At 48.5% G+C, this 20300-nt stretch overlaps 1 protein-coding gene across 1 annotated transcript in view; it reads right to left on the bottom strand.

The window, feature by feature from the left end:
- Positions 1 to 20300, bottom strand: part of LOC133346220 (cytoplasmic dynein 1 intermediate chain 1-like) — a 398436-nt gene that overhangs the window by 55796 nt on the left and 322340 nt on the right. The gene's annotated exons all lie outside the window — the stretch shown is intronic.

The raw sequence follows: 20300 nt of genomic DNA, 5'->3' as shown, positions 1-20300 counted from the left end.
TTTGGCGACCTCGGTTGCCCTTGCAAATTAGAGTTCTCTCATCATGACACAAACTACACGTGACCTCGTCGATTACAAAAGGGAGACAGCTCCATGAGTCTGTGAGCACAAGTATAAACTAATAGTAATGATGGGCAGTTTACAGGGCAACCAAACAGACGAGCAAGCTGGTTTCTACAATACACCGTTTCCGCGTGCTGACAATAAAAAAACTCAACTCATTAGTCAACATCTCTAGAAAAATGACATTTATACCACAGCACCTGGGCTTTTGTACATTATGAAAACAGCACTGTCTTCAGTGGAATGCGATGCAGCCATTCAGGCGACCACAAGCTGAGGCATTAATTATAAACAACGTATCGGAATGATGAAACCTTCATAGAAATATCGCAGCGCTTCACGGAGATTCCATGAAGAAGGTAAACCACTTACGCCGTGGACGGGGAGCGACCAGGGAGGCGAGCTCCCGGCCAAGGCCCCGTTCTCGGTGACGACATCGTCCCGAGGCGACATTCAGAGCCAGAGGCGTGGACATACAGAGAACGTCGACCGGCTTAGATTTCCTGGCGTATGTGCTCCGATAACAACAACCAGCGAAGGTGGAAAAGGTCGGCTCGAGATGAATATGAACATAACAAAAGCCGTGTAATTTTGCTAAACAATAATCAAAATAATGTTAGAGAGGAACGTAACTTGAAACATCACATTGTGTATGCCTAGAGTAACTAACGTAGTGCAGATCGTGATTACAAATATGAAATAACTGCTCCCCCCGGGGTTGAAAACCGCATAGTATAAATAATATTGTGCAAGATGTGAAACACATTATCTCGTGTTACTGCTGCATTGTCGGTAGTGCGCACGCAGCATTGACGACTACTGACACACGCAGCACTGACAACTACTGACACACGCAGCACTGACGACTATTGACACACGCAGCACTGACAACTACTGACACACGCAGCACTGACGACTATTGACACACGCAGCACTGACGACTACTGACACACGCAGCGCTGACAACTACTGACACACGCAGCACTGACGAGTACTGACACACGCAGCACTGACAACTACAGACACACGCAGCACTGACGACTACTGACACACGCAGCACTGACAACTACTGACACACGCAGCACTGACAACTACTGACACACGCAGCGCTGACGACTACTGACACACGCAGCACTGACAACTACTGACACACGCAGCACTGACGACTACTGACACACGCAGCACTGACAACTACTGACACACGCAGCACTGACAACTACTGACACACGCAGCACTGACGACTACTGACACACGCAGCACTGACAACTACTGACACACGCAGCGCTGACAACTACTGACACACGCAGCACTGACAACTACTGACACACGCAGCGCTGACAACTACTGACACACGCAGCACTGACAACTACTGACACACGCAGCGCTGACAACTACTGACACACGCAGCACTGACAACTACTGACACACGCAGCGCTGACAACTACTGACACACGCAGCACTGACAACTACTGACACACGCAGCGCTGACAACTACTGACACACGCAGCACTGACAACTACTGACACACGCAGCGCTGACAACTACTGACACACGCAGCACTGACAACTACTGACACACGCAGCGCTGACGAGTACTGACACACGCAGCGCTGACGACTACTGACACACGCAGCACTGACGAGTACTGACACACGCAGCACTGACAACTACTGACACACGCAGCACTGACAACTACTGACACACGCAGCACTGACGACTACTGACACACGCAGCACTGACAACTACTGACACACGCAGCGCTGACAACTACTGACACACGCAGCACTGACGACTACTGACACACGCAGCACTGACAACTACTGACACACGCAGCACTGACAACTACTGACACACGCAGCACTGACAACTACTGACACACGCAGCACTGACAACTACTGACACACGCAGCGCTGACAACTACTGACACACGCAGCACTGACAACTACTGACACACGCAGCACTGACAACTACTGACACACGCAGCGCTGACGAGTACTGACACACGCAGCGCTGACGACTACTGACACACGCAGCACTGACGAGTACTGACACACGCAGCACTGACAACTACTGACACACGCAGCACTGACAACTACTGACACACGCAGCACTGACGACTACTGACACACGCAGCACTGACAACTACTGACACACGCAGCGCTGACAACTACTGACACACGCAGCACTGACGACTACTGACACACGCAGCACTGACAACTACTGACACACGCAGCACTGACAACTACTGACACACGCAGCACTGACAACTACTGACACACGCAGCACTGACGACTACTGACACACGCAGCACTGACAACTACTGACACACGCAGCACTGACAACTACTGACACACGCAGCACTGACAACTACTGACACACGCAGCACTGACAACTACTGACACACGCAGCGCTGACAACTACTGACCAGCAGCACTGACACTACTGACACACGCAGCACTGACAACTACTGACACACGCAGCACTGACGAACTACTGACACACGCAGCACTGACAACTACTGACACACGCAGCGCTGACAACTACTGACACACGCAGCACTTACGAGTACTGACACACGCAGCACTGACGAGTACTGACACACGCAGCACTGACAACTACTGACACACGCAGCACTGACAACTACTGACACACGCAGCGCTGACAACTACTGACACACGCAGCACTGACGAGTACTGACACACGCAGCACTGACGAGTACTGACACACGCAGCACTGACAACTACTGACACACGCAGCGCTGACAACTACTGACACACGCAGCACTGACGAGTACTGACACACGCAGCACTGACAACTACTGACACACGCAGCACTGACGACTACTGACACACGCAGCACTGACAACTACTGACACACGCAGCACTGACAACTACTGACACACGCAGCACTGACGACTACTGACACACGCAGCACTGACGACTACTGACACACGCAGCACTGACGACTACTGACACACGCAGCACTGACGACTACTGACACACGCAGCACTTACAACTACTGACACACGCAGCACTGACAACTACTGACACACGCAGCGCTGACACTACTGACACACGCAGCACTGACGAGTACTGACACACGCAGCGCTGACAACTACTGACACACGCAGCACTGACGACTACTGACACACGCAGCACTGACAACTACTGACACACGCAGCACTTACAACTACTGACACACGCAGCACTGACGACTACTGACACACGCAGCACTGACGACTACTGACACACGCAGCACTGACGACTACTGACACACGCAGCACTGACGAGTACTGACACACGCAGCACTGACAACTACTGACACACGCAGCACTTACAACTACTGACACACGCAGCACTGACAACTACTGACACACGCAGCACTGACGACTACTGACACACGCAGCATTGACAACTACTGACACACGCAGCACTGACAACTACTGACACACGCAGCACTGACAACTACTGATACACGCAGCACTGACAACTACTGACACACGCAGCACTGACGAGTACTGACACACGCAGCGCTGACAACTACTGACACACGCAGCACTGACAACTACTGACACACGCAGCACTGACAACTACTGACACACGCAGCGCTGACAACTACTGACACACGCAGCACTGACGACTATTGACACACGCAGCACTGACGAGTACTGACACACGCAGCACTGACGAGTACTGACACATGCAGCACTGACAACTACTGACACACGCAGCACTGACAACTACTGACACACGCAGCGCTGACAACTACTGACACACGCAGCGCTGACGAGTACTGACACACGCAGCACTGACGAGTACTGACACACGCAGCACTGACAACTACTGACACACGCAGCACTGACAACTACTGACACACGCAGCACTGACGACTACTGACACACGCAGCACTGACAACTACTGACACACGCAGCACTGACGAGTACTGACACACGCAGCACTGACGAGTACTGACACACGCAGCGCTGACGAGTACTGACACACGCAGCACTGACGACTACTGACACACGCAGCACTGACGAGTACTGACACACGCAGCACTGACAACTACTGACACACGCAGCACTGACGAGTACTGACACACGCAGCACTGACGACTACTGACACACGCAGCGCTGACGAGTACTGACACACGCAGCACTGACAACTACTGACACACGCAGCACTGACAACTACTGACACACGCAGCACTGACAACTACTGACACACGCAGCACTGACGACTACTGACACACGCAGCACTGACAACTACTGACACACGCAGCACTGACAACTACTGACACACGCAGCACTGACGACTACTGACACACGCAGCACTGACAACTACTGACACACGCAGCACTGACGAGTACTGAAACACGCAGCACTGACAACTACTGACACACGCAGCACTGACAACTACTGACACACGCAGCACTGACGACTACTGACACACGCAGCACTGACGACTACTGACACAGGCAGCACTGACAACTACTGACACACGCAGCACTGACGACTACTGACACACGCAGCACTGACAACTACTGACACACGCAGCACTGACAACTACTGACACACGCAGCACTGACGACTACTGACACACGCAGCACTGACACTACTGACACACGCAGCACTGACACTACTGACACACGCAGCACTGACAACTACTGACACACGCAGCACTGACAACTACTGACACACGCAGCACTGACGACTACTGACACACGCAGCACTGACAACTACTGACACACGCAGCACTAACAACTACTGACACACGCAGCACTGACGACTACTGACACACGCAGCACTGACAACTACTGACACACGCAGCACTGACAACTACTGACACACGCAGCACTGACGACTACTGACACACGCAGCACTGACAACTACTGACACACGCAGCACTGACAACTACTGACACACGCAGCACTGACGACTACTGACACACGCAGCACTGACAACTACTGACACACGCAGCACTGACAACTACTGACACACGCAGCACTGACAACTACTGACACACGCAGCACTGACAACTACTGACACACGCAGCACTGACGACTACTGACACACGCAGCACTGACGACTACTGACACACGCAGCACTGACGACTACTGACACACGCAGCACTGACAACTACTGACACACGCAGCACTGACGACTACTGACACACGCAGCACTGACGACTACTGACACACGCAGCACTGACGACTACTGACACACGCAGCACTGACGACTACTGACACACGCAGCACTGACGAGTACTGACACACGCAGCACTGACGATAACTACAAGAGATTCGTCAAATTCGTCACCAACACTGCGCCTTGAAGGGACTATATATATAACACCTCTGTATAGCTTCATTTTAGTTTTTTGTTTCATTTATTAGGTATAGCCCTGTGAGCCATGCGGCTCTTGACTCGAGTGCAACCGCAACAAACAAAAACGTGAACAAAGAACATCTTAAAGTGACTACGCTCAACAGAAAAATCCAGGAAAAAACAGCAAAGTCTTCCAGAAAAAACACCGTATATCATCGCTGTGTGCAAAAATCCCAGTGGGATATAAGTCTAAGACAATTTAGATTCAAGTTATCAGGCTAACTCTGTACTTCAAGAAACAAACATGGCTAAACCACACGTTATTGAAATCACAAAAATAAAGCAATTAAAACAATGTAACAGTGATCATAGGAACTGTGATTTAAATGTAACAATAAACAATATACATAACATGTACGACCAAACGTTGCAGCCATAGCTGGCAGCATGAGTCACTCCATAACAGCAGGAATATCAGCAGGAGGATCAAAAACTTCCAGTGCACCTTTTAAGATCAGCACACTATAATCAAAACTCAAGATCATACTTTGCAGCGGTCATCCGGAGCGATACATTTTATTTCAGGCCACCCTGAATAGCCAGTGGAAGCTAGGGGTGTACAGCTCCTCTAGAGCAGTTTTGAGTGAAGATTTCACAGGTAGTGATCCAAGTTGCAGTTTATTGGTGATATAATTTCAGACCCTGGGGGCATCAATAGCAAAGGCCCTTCCTCCGGTATTTGTACGGCAATAAGGAATGTGAATATATATCAGCTGTATGTGTATATATAGGTGATATAACAGCTGTGCATATACAGGTGTTTTATATATATAATAGCATGTAGACAATGTGCCTCGTGCCTCTGTGTCTGACTGCGTGAAACTTCGAGGAATCGCACAACTCTACGGCACGGCCGGGACAATCACCGCTTCCGCTTAGACCACCCTACGCCTATTCCTGGTGGAGACGGAGGCATAGGAGGAACGTCGCTAAAAGCTCACGCAAACTGAGCATAAATGAGCCTGAAGTGAAGAAATATGTCAAGGGATGTGACGTGAGGCGGGGTGCTTCTGGATGTGGTGGCACTGAGGCGCGGTGTACAGGAGGAGGAGCGGCAGCAGCAGAATGGCTTGCACAATCCTTTATTCACCAAGCGAGCTGAGTTCGATTCCCGACCACGGCTACCATTCGTGGTTAGGGATTTCCGAACCGGTGCTGTCCCCCCTCCCCACTACCTTCTCCCTCTTCATCAGCTCGCATTGACCGCTGTGGTAAAATCTGGGCTCCTGCAGTCACGATTAAACTTCAAATCTAGATTAAACTTCAAATCTAGATCAAACTTCAAATCTAGATTAAACTTCAAATCTAGATCAAACTTCAAATCTAGATCAAATTTCAAATCTAGATTAAACTTCAAATCTAGATAAAACTTCAAATCCAGATTAAACTTCAAATCTAGATAAAACTTCAAATCTAGATCAAACTTCAAATCTAGATCAAATTTCAAATCTAGATTAAATTTCAAATCTAGATTAAACTTCAAATCTAGATAAAACTTCAAATCCAGATTAAACTTCAAATCTAGATAAAACTTCAAATCTAGATTAAACTTCAAATCTAGATCAAACTTCAAATCTAGATAAAACTTCAAATCTAGATTAAACTGCAAATCTAGATCAAACTTCAAATCTAGATAAAACTTCAAATCCAGATTAAACTTCAAATCCAGATCAAACTTCAAATCTAGATAAAACTTCAAATCTAGATTAAACTTCAAATCTAGATTAAACTTCAAATCTAGATTCAACTTCAAATCTAGATTAAACTTCAAATCTAGATTAAACTTCAAATCTAGATCAAACTTCAAATCTAGATTAAACTTCAAATCTAGATCAAACTTCAAATCTAGATCAAATTTCAAATCTAGATTAAACTTCAAATCTAGATAAAACTTCAAATCTAGATTAAACTGCAAATCTAGATAAAACTTCAAATCCAGATTAAACTTCAAATCTAGATAAAACTTCAAATCTAGATCAAACTTCAAATCTAGATCAAATTTCAAATCTAGATTAAATTTCAAATCTAGATTAAACTTCAAATCTAGATAAAACTTCAAATCCAGATTAAACTTCAAATCTAGATAAAACTTCAAATCTAGATTAAACTTCAAATCTAGATCAAACTTCAAATCTAGATAAAACTTCAAATCTAGATTAAACTGCAAATCTAGATCAAACTTCAAATCTAGATAAAACTTCAAATCCAGATTAAACTTCAAATCCAGATCAAACTTCAAATCTAGATAAAACTTCAAATCTAGATTAAACTTCAAATCTAGATTAAACTTCAAATCTAGATTCAACTTCAAATCTAGATTAAAATCTGTGCAATCCACCCCCATCAACCGACTGGCCATGGGGAGGCCTTCATCCTGGCGTGGTGCTTCACTATTATTGGTTTATTTTGTTATTTACCTCTTCCAGTTGTCTGGCCAGCGTGGACGAGTAGGCCAGACATCACTTGAGAGGGTTTCTATTCATCTCCCTCGAGTGAGTAGTGGCGTGAGCGAGCAATATCAGCGCTTCTGCGCCTTCACCCCAACATTCATTGAAGGTGGAAACGACTCGAGGTGCGTTGGGATCTCGCGGTAACAACCGGGAAAGAGGCGCTCCGAGCCTGCACGTACAGTACTCACATTCACACACGACTTGTGGGCCACGTATATTAACTGCAACCGATGTTAACTGCACCAATATTTACTCCACCGAAGATTTGTTTTCTGATCAACTTCAAGGTTACGATCACCGCCTGCAAGCTCCTAAACAGACCCACTGCTGTCTTCCCTCCCCCTTCAGTCCACTCTAATCCCCTTCACGCAGTCTCCTACGTCTCCCCTCCAACCTCTCTCCCTCTCATCCAAAAAACTGAACAGATTTGTGAAGATCACTGCCTTAAAATGACAAATATATAATAGGCAACGTTTCGGGAAACGGCCTCTGAGTCAACCTTCGCTCAGTCGGAAGTCGTTCATTCCCCCAGTCATCCGTGCAGTGGACTCCCTTCCCCTGTTGAAACCAGGATCAAGACCTCCGCCTATGCCTGACGACCTCTGTCTCGCCCATAAAATCACACAGATAACCATAGGCTCACATAGAAACACCTAGATCCACGTAGAGTCTTATGACTGCTCGATGTTTCTGTACGGCATCTTGAGATGAGGTCGCGCTGAGACTTTAGAAATCCACGTTGTGCTGCAAATTGTGTGTTATAGCGTCAAGTCGCTTCTGTGGCTATGACTGTCTCTGGTCGGATACAATGCGGTACAAGCATGCGTGGCATATACCGCATTCGCCCACGTGTTCACCACATATCCCAGTGTTCTGAATATCGTCTAGAAATGTGGTCGCTATATGAATCTGCATGAACGCAAAGTCGCTGTCTGAATCCAAACTGTATTGTGTTACCTTGCTTAGTTCTAAATTAATAAATAATCAAGCATCTAGCCAACAGGACAACCACAGCCTCAATTATTACGCACGCGGATGCAAAGGACGGGGTGGTGCACGTGCAGATCCGCCGCCATGAAACCCACTCGGCCTGCTGCCCGTGTTCACGACCACGCACACAGGCAATGATCCCCCGTATAGCCTCTGAACAGATTGTTGGGGCAAGTCTTGTTAGCCAGCAACAAGGCAAAGATCACCCGTATATCCTTCACAGACTGAATGAGCAAGTGTCGTTAGCCAGCACCTATGAAGGTTCGAAAGGGTTCGTGGCTAGCACCACGATGTTTACACACCACACCAGATACTCATTTAAAATTAAGTCGAGCAGTAGCGTCATGGTTAGCGTGCTGCGATACGAACCCTGCGAGCCGAGTTCGATCCCGCTCACGGCCAACACCAATAGCGATTATCTGAACCGGTCCTGGGCCTCCCCTAAGTGGATTCAGCCTCAAACGAGTATATGTTACGATGTGTAAACATCGCCACTAGGGAGACAAAGGCGGCCTGGCGTGGTGTTGGCCACCCACCCCCCTCGTGTGCCGTACCGGCCTTCATAGCGCCACTCTCTAACAACTTGCCTTAGCAGTCTGTTAAGGCAACACGAGGGATCTTTATCTCTAAGTCGAGCAACAGCAACCGCCATTCACCACGAAGTGGCGGCGACGTCACAACGACACTTGTGCCAGGCTGTGTGCACGTTGAGGCCACGTGAAGTGTCGAACGCCCGCTAGCAGGAGGTCACGGGGCAGACCCAGGTGCCACGGGTCGACTGACTGAGATGACTGGCTGATGCACCACCTGTGCCTCATACTGTGCCAACTTGCTGTGCTTTAGCCACCCGGCGCTCCGCTCGTTGTTGTGAGCGTTGCTCCTCCGCCCTCCATTGTTGTTAGAGGGCGACTGCCTCCAACTGCACAGTAGCGTCCTTCACGTGCCTCTTCCACAGAGGCCGATCCTGACACCGCTGGTACCAGTCATCGGCAAGTCCATTCAGCTCCACATCCTTCTGTACCCAATCACTCTATCTCTTCTCTAGGCCGCGCCACGCCCGTTTAGCCCCCACTATCCGGCCGAACAAAAGCTGTTTAGGCATGCGGTGACTGGGCATGCGGGCTACATGGCCCAGCCAATGCAGCCTTGCCTACCGGAGGAGCTCACCGATGGGACTTTGTCCAGATTTTTCAAGGATTTGTGAGCTCCTCACACAATCCACCATGGATGGATCGTAGGCAGGCCAGCCTAAATGTTTCTAACCGGCGAAGATGTTCCATTAGCCGGGTCCACGTTTCATAAGCGTAGAGAAGGGAGGGAATCACCATGGCCGAGAAGACCTGAAGCTTCGTGTGGGGCAACAGACCAGGTGTAGCTTCCACACAACGTTACACAACCGACGAAAAGATAATGCCACTCGACTGATTCGGAGTGAGACCTCTGCTGTCAAACCGGAGCCGGTCATGAGCACACTGCCCACGTATGGGAAACTCTCCACTCTCTCCACAACTGCCCCATCACCAATTGGGAGTTGTGGGGGTGGAGTGTCGGATGGTAAAAAAATACCCAGGCAGGTGCTTAGTTTTGGAGTGGCTGATGGTAAGGCCCCACCACTTAGTGGCACGCTCCAGGTTCAGCAGCAGCGCCTCCAACTCCTTCTCTGAGTGAGCGGCAATTACCAGGATCATCGGCATACGTAACATGGTTGAGCAATAGGGAGCCATCCCTTGACCGTACCTGGGCATTGATCAGCCTCCCATTGTATCATTATTTTGTTCAGAAGAAGAACCACTCCCTGTTGTTTGGCAGTCTCCTGCCCTGAGTAGAGGACTGTCCACCCCTCATGGTGGCAGGAGCCAGAGCTGGTCCACTGGACCTCTTGAATACCACAGAGATCCAGGCGGTACCGGTCCAGCTCCCGACAGAGGAGTGAGGAATACGAACCCTTATGCAGAATGCCAGCACGCACGTGTTTGGTGTTGCGGAATGTGCAGGTGTGGCCAACAGTCAGATACCGGCACATTTTCACCACTGTGCATCTGTTTGCAGTATACACACCATGCTCATGTAGTAGCATGCCATGATATGATCCTCATGGCGGTACCCCGGGATACCAAATAATACAAAATGGCCGAGGCAATTAAATATTCTATTTCTGGGACACTATTTTTTCAGGGGTGTACTTAACTCCGTGACTGGGTACCAATCAATCCGAAATCAGTGCTCGTCCACGATGTCGAAACGCAGCGAGGACGATGGCGCTGAAACCCTGAACGCTCGTAAGCACCAGAGTGTTACATCGTGAGTACAGCTTGTCCAGATGAGTCGATTGCTGCATCGCCGACCATCAACAGACTAAAAATGACTGCATCACGGACATTTTGCGAGTGCCGGGGTACTATGGTACCGCCAACAAGTTCATATGCTGCTTGCTATTTGGCAGCGCCTCAAAGAAGGACAGCTGGTCCTTCCCTTAGATCGATTCAGCAATTAATAAGTACTTGGCGCGGCGTGTACGCATTTGCACTGGGAAGACAAAAGTGGCGTGGCGTGGTGCCGGCATTACCACCCTCTCGTGCAACGTGTCGACCCGAATGTGCTCGCTGTCAACACTCCAAGAGTCTATCCACTACATACGGGGATCTTTGCCTTGTACAGTAATGCCTCCTTTCTTAATGTTGCCAGTATGGGCTTAATGTAATGAATCACACGTATAATTACACTATGTAACACAATCTTTGTTCCTGGACAGTAAGTGTTATTTCGTAATTGATTATGCCTAAAAAGGATAGAAAATGGCTATTATTCCCCACAAACTTTGCTTTTGTGACCAGGACAGTGATATTTTGAAATGTACATATTTTCAATGAGAAAACGGGCGAATTTGTGTCTTTTCATTCACATAAAGTCAGAAAAAACAACATATGAATCAGAATTAAGATGTATTTATACTAAAGCAATACGAAAATGACTACAAAAGATATAGAAGTGAGTAGTTTTTCGAGATTTACGATTATACTGTAAATCACTTTCACAAATCAGCCCCTAAATGTAGTCTCCTATCATGTTCTCGTTATACTGTCATTGGTAGCGGCGTTCAAAGTCCAGTATATCCTGGTGGAAGCGCTCGCCTTGCTCCTGCAAGTAAGCTTCCATATTCTCCCTGAATTGATCAAGATGAGCATCAAGGATATGGACTTTGAGGGACATCCTACAGCCTATTGTGCCGTAGTTCTTCACCAGTTTAAGTTTTTTTCATAGTTTTAGACCTTGTGATTGCCCAGGAAGCCACGAACCACTGCGACAAAGCTGTTCCAAGCCGCTTTCTCCTTACTAGTGAGCTTCTTGGGGAATTCATTGCACTCCAAGATCTTCTTTATCTGTGGTCTGACGAAGACACCGGCTTTGACCTTGGCCTCAGACAGCTTAAGGAAGAAGTCTTGAAGGTACTTGAAGGCTGCCGACTCCTTATCTACAGTTCTGACAAATTGTTTCATGAGGCCCAATTTGATGTGCGGTGGTGGCATCAGCACCTCAGGGGGTTCACCAGTGGCTCCCACTTGACGTTGTTCCTCCCCACAGAGAACTCGGTCCGCTGTGGCCAGTCCCGCCTGTGGTAGTACACCTTGGTGTCTAAATATTTTGTTGCCATTTTTGTATTACTTTAGTATAAATACATGTTAATTTGTATTCATATGTTGTTTTTTCTTACATCATGTGAACGAAAATACACAAATGTGCCCGTTTTCTCATTGAAAATAGGTACATTTTCAAAATATCACTGTCCTGGTCACAAAAGCAGAGTTTGTGGGGAAGAATAGCCATTTTCTGTACTTTTGAGGCATAATCAATTGGGAAATAACACTACCCAGAATTATTTTTGTTACACTGTTATCAATGGAGTTAATGATGGCCGTGGATTGGCCCATGCTCACGTGACTGCAAAGTACACCACGCCCACCAGTGGAGTGAATCAATGCAGGCGACAGGGCACCTTTTCAGATTGGGCTGGACGCTGTACAGGGATTTAGCAGTGAGGTGTCGTGTAACGTGGGGTCGATTGGTGTGCATCTGGTCATAATTACAGATGCACGAACGCTCCTCAGGACACTTTGAAATCAAGAGTTGCAGTTCCACAACCCTCTAGTGTGCCTCGGTGGTGGAGTCACTCGATCCCCAAGAGGAGAGCAGAACACAACGCAGATTATCCACTCATTGCCTCCATACTCGTCAATTATTGTTGTCTTTATTAACCGGCCTGCCCCCTCGTTACGACACTGGAGGTGAGGGATAGGCTAGCCTGTTACATTAAGTACAGTAATACCTCCTTTGTTATTTGCAGTAATACCTATTTTGTTACGTGCAATAATCCCTCCTTTGTTATGTACAGTAATACCTCCTTTATAACGAAGTGGGCCGTGTAGGGGCCCCTCGCCACCCCTACTTTTGTAAAAAAAAAAACCCTGAAATTATGCAAATCAATTCAAACGTTTTAAACAGTGCGCGTGTCCTGTCGACGCAACTGAGTGGGGTTTCTTGAGGCGACATCCTCAGCAGCCAAGAGGTTATCCGGCCCTCCTGCCTGTCATCGCCCGAACTCCCCGTGTTGGTACAATGTGATCGTGTCTTTTGCAGTGATACAGTGATTGCACTACCCCCATTGTGTCATCCAACCGAACCATCTAGTGCTCGTAGCCTTACTGGGCAACAATTGCAGTGTAAATCCACCTCTTGCGGAAGGAAAATGCCGATCATAAGGAGGTTAGAGGCGGGAGATTAAAACAAAGTGAAGTGGCGCGTCCATGAGTGTTGGCGCAGTCCACCGTAGAGACCGCTTTAGACCAAGCAGACAAAGTGCAGGTAACTGTGCAGCAATGTTGTCATCTTGTACCCCCTTGTCCGAAGTCCTGGAACGCATCCCTATACCTTCCATGTTATATCGACCTCTCGCAACGAAGTTTATACTAACAAAGTGACGTTATAGAACGCATCTACTTCCTTAACCGAGGTGTAACTTCACTCCATAGTAATGTTTGGTGAATGTGGATTGTATGTGTGTATGTATGCTAGAAGAGTGCTAGTGAGTATATATGTGTGCGTCTTTGTTTTTGTGGCTATGTGTGCATATGTATTTACACAGGTGTGTATGTGTGCTTTTTTATGTGTGAGTACGATTTTTCACGTTCAATAAACACGAATGTATGCTTAATAAATACAACATATACAGTCATGTGTCAATCCAGTGCTGGATGGAGGCCTACCTACGAACGCAATGTCGCTCGTCGGGGTTGTTTGACCATACTTCGCTACGATTCAAGGCCCGCTCGCCACTGATTTTAGCCGTGAAGAGGATTCAAACGAAGGGGAACGGGTCCACAGTGCGCTCATCACTGTCGTAACACTCAGCCGCATATACAGAACTGTCAAATATAAAGATCCCCCCGAATAGCCTTAACTGACTTTGGGGGCAAGTGCGGGTTGAGAGCACCAATGAAGGCCGGCACGGCACTGGGATACACATGTAATTACACACATGTCACATTCATGTGTTGGAGAAACGTCTTCTGTGTTTCCAACTTGTTATTGTTCTTGTGTTGTGTTTCGAGATATATCATCAGCCATGCTCCAAACACTGCTGGATAAAGGCACCTCCACGCCGTCGCCATCACTCATGGCCGCATGAAGCCACGACGCGCATCACGTGACGCGTTTTACCCCACGGGACCTCTCCGCTCCATCTTCGCGGTCGTCGTCGCGTGCGGTTTTAAAACAAAGCGGTTTGGCTGTCATCCCGTTTCTCGTCTGGCAACGCGTTCTGCGCAAGGCCTCTCACTCTGATCGGCAGTAAACAGGCCTCGAGTTTCATTGGTTCTCTCTCTATTTCTTGCCTCCAACGTCCGTTTCTCTGCAATTCCAAGCGTGCACCTCTACGTGCCTCTTTGCGCACGTTTTAGCCTTTGTTAAACTTGATTGTAAGTGCCCACGTTTCTGATGCAATATTCGTTGTGTGTCTTGTTTTGACATTATTTTCTAATTGTTTGTCATTTTATTTCATGCGCACGGCGTTTCAGGATGATACATTAAGTCTATTTTTTGCCAAGAGTCACACTTTAATTGGCGCTCGCCGACTGCACTTGCCACCATTGTATTTCTTAACCGTGCAGGGATCTTTGTGTTTGGCGTGTGCTGTATGTGTACAGTTTGTGTATTTTGTGTAACCAGGAGATAACTCAAGAGACCAGGATGCGTCTCATTTGCAAGAGTGACTGGGTCACTAAAATGAATAACATAGACACGAGTACAACAACACAGACAGTAGTACAATAACATAGACACTAGTACATAAACGTGTGCATGTCTGTGTACATACATGTGGGTATATGTTTACGTACGCGATAAGTGTATGTACGTATGTAATATTCACGATATAAACATAACGCTACAGTAATGTGCGTATCACACCTGAATAATGTCACCACACATCATCCAGCACACGCGACGTCGTCGACTCGCTGTGGTCCACCCACCCACCTCCTTCGCCGCTGGGTGGACGGGCGGCAGGCGGAACCGAGTGTCCCAGTGAATCAGCTGTCGCCTCGCGAGATATCACATTTGTGACTGCAGATGATGTCGTACATACAGTATATAGACATATGCATACATACATGTGTTTGGCTATACAGTGAACATGTGTATATATACGTACTTAAAGCTTGACTTAAAGCTTTCGTGATTGCAGGAATTCATATTCTTGGGTCTTTGGGTAAAGTCATGTATTGTATTTGAACCTGCCGATTTTACCGAAAGGCCCAAGAATATATATATACCTACTTGTGTGGACGAGAGCAGGTTAACAATAATTAACACGGAACTATATATTTAAAAGATCGAGTTTAATGAGTGCGTGCTACCTGCTGTGAAGCACCGTGGACGCATCGTGAGGAACAACAACAGCAAAGTGCGCAAAGGAGCGGAGAGAGAAGCAGACTTGGAATGACACCGCGAGAGAGGACGCGGAGCACAGGGTGAGCTAACACAAGACGCAGGTGAATGACATCGTTCAAGCCGTGAGTAGAAGTGGGCTCGGACAGCACTCGTCGTGATCAGAAGGGACGTGGGATGTGTGGTTGGTGATAACGGAGCGGCAGCCGAGGAATGGGATGCTTCTGAAAGGGCATCTAGCGCGGAGATGGAGCGATGAGCCGCGTTAATGAGCAGCGGATCAATGGGCTATCGCATCGCGGGATCGCGAGAGGTGGCGGCGGCATGGGGAGGCCTTCATCCAGCAGTTAATTGATCATGGCTGATGATGATAATGATGATGACGCAGGCTATGGATGTGTTGTTACACTATATACGCGTGCCTTCATACCCACTAGAATCACCCAGGACTGTCTGTCCTTAACGCTCGTGACCTCATTCCACAGCGACCAGCCCCCCTCATTAATATCCATGAGCAGGTGACGTCCTCCACATTGAACAGCCCCCCTCATTAATAATCATGAGCAGGCGACGTCACGCCACATAGAACAACCCCCCTCATGAATAATAATTATAAGGTGACGTCCTCCAAATAGCCCCCGCCATTAATAACAATTAGCGGCGGACGTCACTCCACATGAGGAGCGAGGCGCCTCCACCCCCCTCCTCGGCGTCAACTCACAACCCTCACTACAAAGGCAGAACCCTCACGTTACGTGATCTCCGTCACGCTGTTGTTGAGACATCAAAGTAAAAAGGACGTCATGATGAACAAGGGATTATAACCTTTAAATGCAATAGGTCTGTGTCACGGCGCCCTTACACATTGCACACGAATTGATGCAATGGCTATCACGTCGGGTCTGCTTTTCGCTTGAAAGTTTCAGATTCACTGCAATACAACCCGTCCTTGGACGGGCAAAAGGCCAGTCAATATACATACGTACAGACCTCCCGTCCGTGTGGCCTGTATAGGTTCCCACGAACAGGACTTGCTCCAACACCTTGAAAAGGCTATATGGGGGATATTTTTCTTTGGTTATGTAATTCGGTGTCTAAAGTTGATTTATGTCTATGTTTCTGTTTATTTGTGAGTCTATATGCATGTATATTATGTCCAACTATGTATACACGTGTATACATGTGTGCGTGTATAGTACGTGTAGATACAAATACAATAACACTTCAGTCCCTGTGAAGTGTGTGTGTGTCACTCTGATTCTGTGCGTTCCGTGGAGTAGGGTGCGACTCAACGTGCAGGTGGGAGAGTGAAGTCCCAGTTTGCTGGGATCACAAGTTGTCGTTGTTGTTGTCGTCGCTGTTACTCGTCGCCACAGGTTGTCGTCGTCGTTGTTACTCGTGGTGTAAAGTCACCAGCTGAGAGCCTCTCTCGACTCTGTTCACGTCGCCACAGGTTGTTGTTGTCGCTGTTACTCGTCACCACAGGTTGTTGTTGTCGTTGTTACTCGTCACCACAGGTTGTCGTTGTCGCTGTTACTCGTCACCACAGGTTGTCGTTGTCGCTGTTACTCGTCACCACAGGTTGTCGTTGTCGCTGTTACTCGTCACCACAGGTTGTCGTTGTCGCTGTTACTCGTCACCACAGGTTGTCGTTGTCGCTGTTACTCGTCACCACAGGTTGTCGTTGTCGTTGTTACTCGTCACCACAGGTTGTCGTTGTCGCTGTTACTCGTCACCACAGGTTGTCGTTGTCGCTGTTACTCTTGGTGTAAAGTCACCAGCTGAGAGCCTCTCTCGACTCTGTTCACGTCACCACAGGCTGTCGTTGTCGCTGTTACTCTTGGTGTAAAGTCACCAGCTGAGAGCCTCTCTCGACTCTGTTCTCGTCACCACAGGCTGTCGTTGTCGCTGTTACTCTTGGTGTAAAGTCACCAGCTGAGAGCCTCTCTCGACTCTGTTCTCGTCACCACAGGCTGTCGTTGTCGCTGTTACTCGTCACCACAGGTTGTCGTTGTCGTTGTTACTCTTGGTGTAAAGTCACCAGCTGAGAGCCTCTCTCGACTCTGTTCACGTCACCACAGGCTGTCGTTGTCGCTGTTACTCGTCACCACAGGTTGTCGTTGTCGCTGTTACTCGTCACCACAGGTTGTTGTCGTCGCTGTTACTCTTGGTGTAAAGTCACCAGCTGAGAGGTTGCTGGGGGTCCCCCTCCCTGCGTCTGCGTCTCGAGGCCGCCCTCCGCGCGCATCGCCCGGGGCGCATTCTCGGCTGCGTGGGGCAGCAGTCGGCAGGGAGCGGCCGTCTTGGTGCCCGCGGTGCGCGCCCTGGACGGGCACAGGAAGAGAGCCAGGAGGAGACGAGGCCGTGACATCAACACGCAGCACTTGCCAGTGCAACCCCTCGTGTGTATACATATCCTGCTGTACGTATGCAGGGTGTGTCAGCACATGTACGTACACGTGTGTGTGTTTACGTGTACTGTACTATATATGCATGTACACACGTGTGTGCGTCTATTTAGAGCGTACGTCTGTGCGTGTTCATACACGTTAATAGATGTATGTAAATGTCTGTATGTGAATATGTGGAACATACAGACACGTTAATAGATGTATGTAAATGTCTGTATGTGAATATGTGGAGCATACAGACACGTTAATAGATGTATGTAAATGTCTGTATGTGAATATGTGGAACATACAGACACGTGTATGTATCACAACAACCTGAGTTCGATTTCCACGAAGGGTACAGATCAGTGACGATTGTATGAGCTCGCCTGAGAAGACTACCTGCTGCGGGGAGTCAACGTGAGCACCACTGGGGAGACAAAGACGGCCAGGCGTGGTGCTGCCACCCACCCGCTCATGTCACGTGTCGGCCTTCATTGATGATGCTCGCTAACAGCACTTGCCCCATCAGTCTGTTAAAGGCTATACGGGGGATTTATTAATGTGTACCTACAAGTGCGTCTGTGTATGTATACCGGTATATACTGTATTTGTATTGGGTATATGTGCGTGGAACGTGTGTACACATCTGTGTTATTACTATGTGTATGCATACATGCGTGTTTATACGGTACGACGATTAAAATCGGTTTATTGCATTACCGGTAACCGAATGAAATAATCGGTGAAATCCGGTTGCCGGTTTACCGTACAATTAGAAAGTCTACAGCAGGTGTAGGAAACCAAACACAACCCGAAGATGCAATTTTTTCGAGTTCGGTAAGAATAAAACCCCGCAATCATTCAAGAGCCGCGGCGCACTGCGGTGGGCACGAGCTGGTGGCTCCTGGATAAAGAACGTCGCGAAGCGGTCCTGAAAGAGCCGCGGCGTCCGGCTCCGGAGCAGCAGGTTGCCGGCCCGTGGTCTCGCGCAATACGCAGGACGCGTTCGCGTGTCACGGCGAGACATGGAGGGGCGGCCACGGCGGTGCAACAACGGCGAGCAGCGCGCTGGGAGTGCGATCCCGAGGGAGACGCGGCTCGGCGTCAGGGTCCCGCGCGGCACTTGGGACAACGGCCGCGATCCTTCACCCGCCGTGTCGCTGTCCCCCAGCGGTGTCAGTGGCGCTTCGCAGATCGCCGATCGGCCTAAATGTTGTTCGTGTGTAATTGCGGTGGTGCGTTTAGTGGTGTTAACGTGGAAGAGTAGACCAAATACTCTCTCGAGCTTCCTCGAGTGGAGAGGCCTTTCCACCAGCAGTGGCGTGAGCAAGCAGCTGCAGGGCCGCGGCTCGATCGCCATGTGGGGACTCACCCGGCCCACGTGGAGGTCGCTGTCCCTTGCGCTGCCGTCGGCCAATCAGAGTCGCACGCGCCATGCCGTTCGTTTATAGCCTTCCACAGGACTTGGTGATCGGCTCCTGACTTTTGGAACAAACACAAACATCGATAATACAGACGGTTACTGGTTGTCGTTCAACAAATATTTTATATACACGCGTGCATTCTAGATCATACGTGTACAGGTATACGTTGTACGTGTATGTTGGTTTATTTGCGTGCAATGTGTGTACACATCTGTGTGTACGTGCACTTAGCCTGGCGCAAGCGCCGTTGTGACATCACCGCCACTTCGTGGCGAATGTCGGCTGTTGTATAATTCAATGTGTGCATACGTGCAGATATGTTTGTGTATCTATAACAGTATACGTGTGTTTGCATAGTTGCATATTATCGCGTACGTATTCGTTATAAATATATGTGCGTATGGGGAGACAAAGGCGGTCGGGCATGGTGTTGGCCACCCACCCTCTTGTGTGCTCGCAAACAGCACTTTCCCCAGGAGTTTGTGACAGAAGATATGTGTATGTGTCTATGTAGACGTGTCTGTGTGTGTATATAATACGGTGTGTATAATGTGTAGTTGTGTACTCTTTAGTGCCTACGATGAAGTTAATGTGCTTTGCCGACGCGCCCAATCTGGAGAGATCTAAGCACAAGCGAAGCAGGTTGGGCCTGG

This window comes from Lethenteron reissneri, chromosome 23, assembly GCF_015708825.2.
Source record: "Lethenteron reissneri isolate LAM-NWPU_2019-01 chromosome 23, ASM1570882v1, whole genome shotgun sequence".
NCBI lineage: Eukaryota > Metazoa > Chordata > Hyperoartia > Petromyzontiformes > Petromyzontidae > Lethenteron > Lethenteron reissneri.
This window is presented reverse-complemented; position numbering and strand designations above follow the sequence as displayed.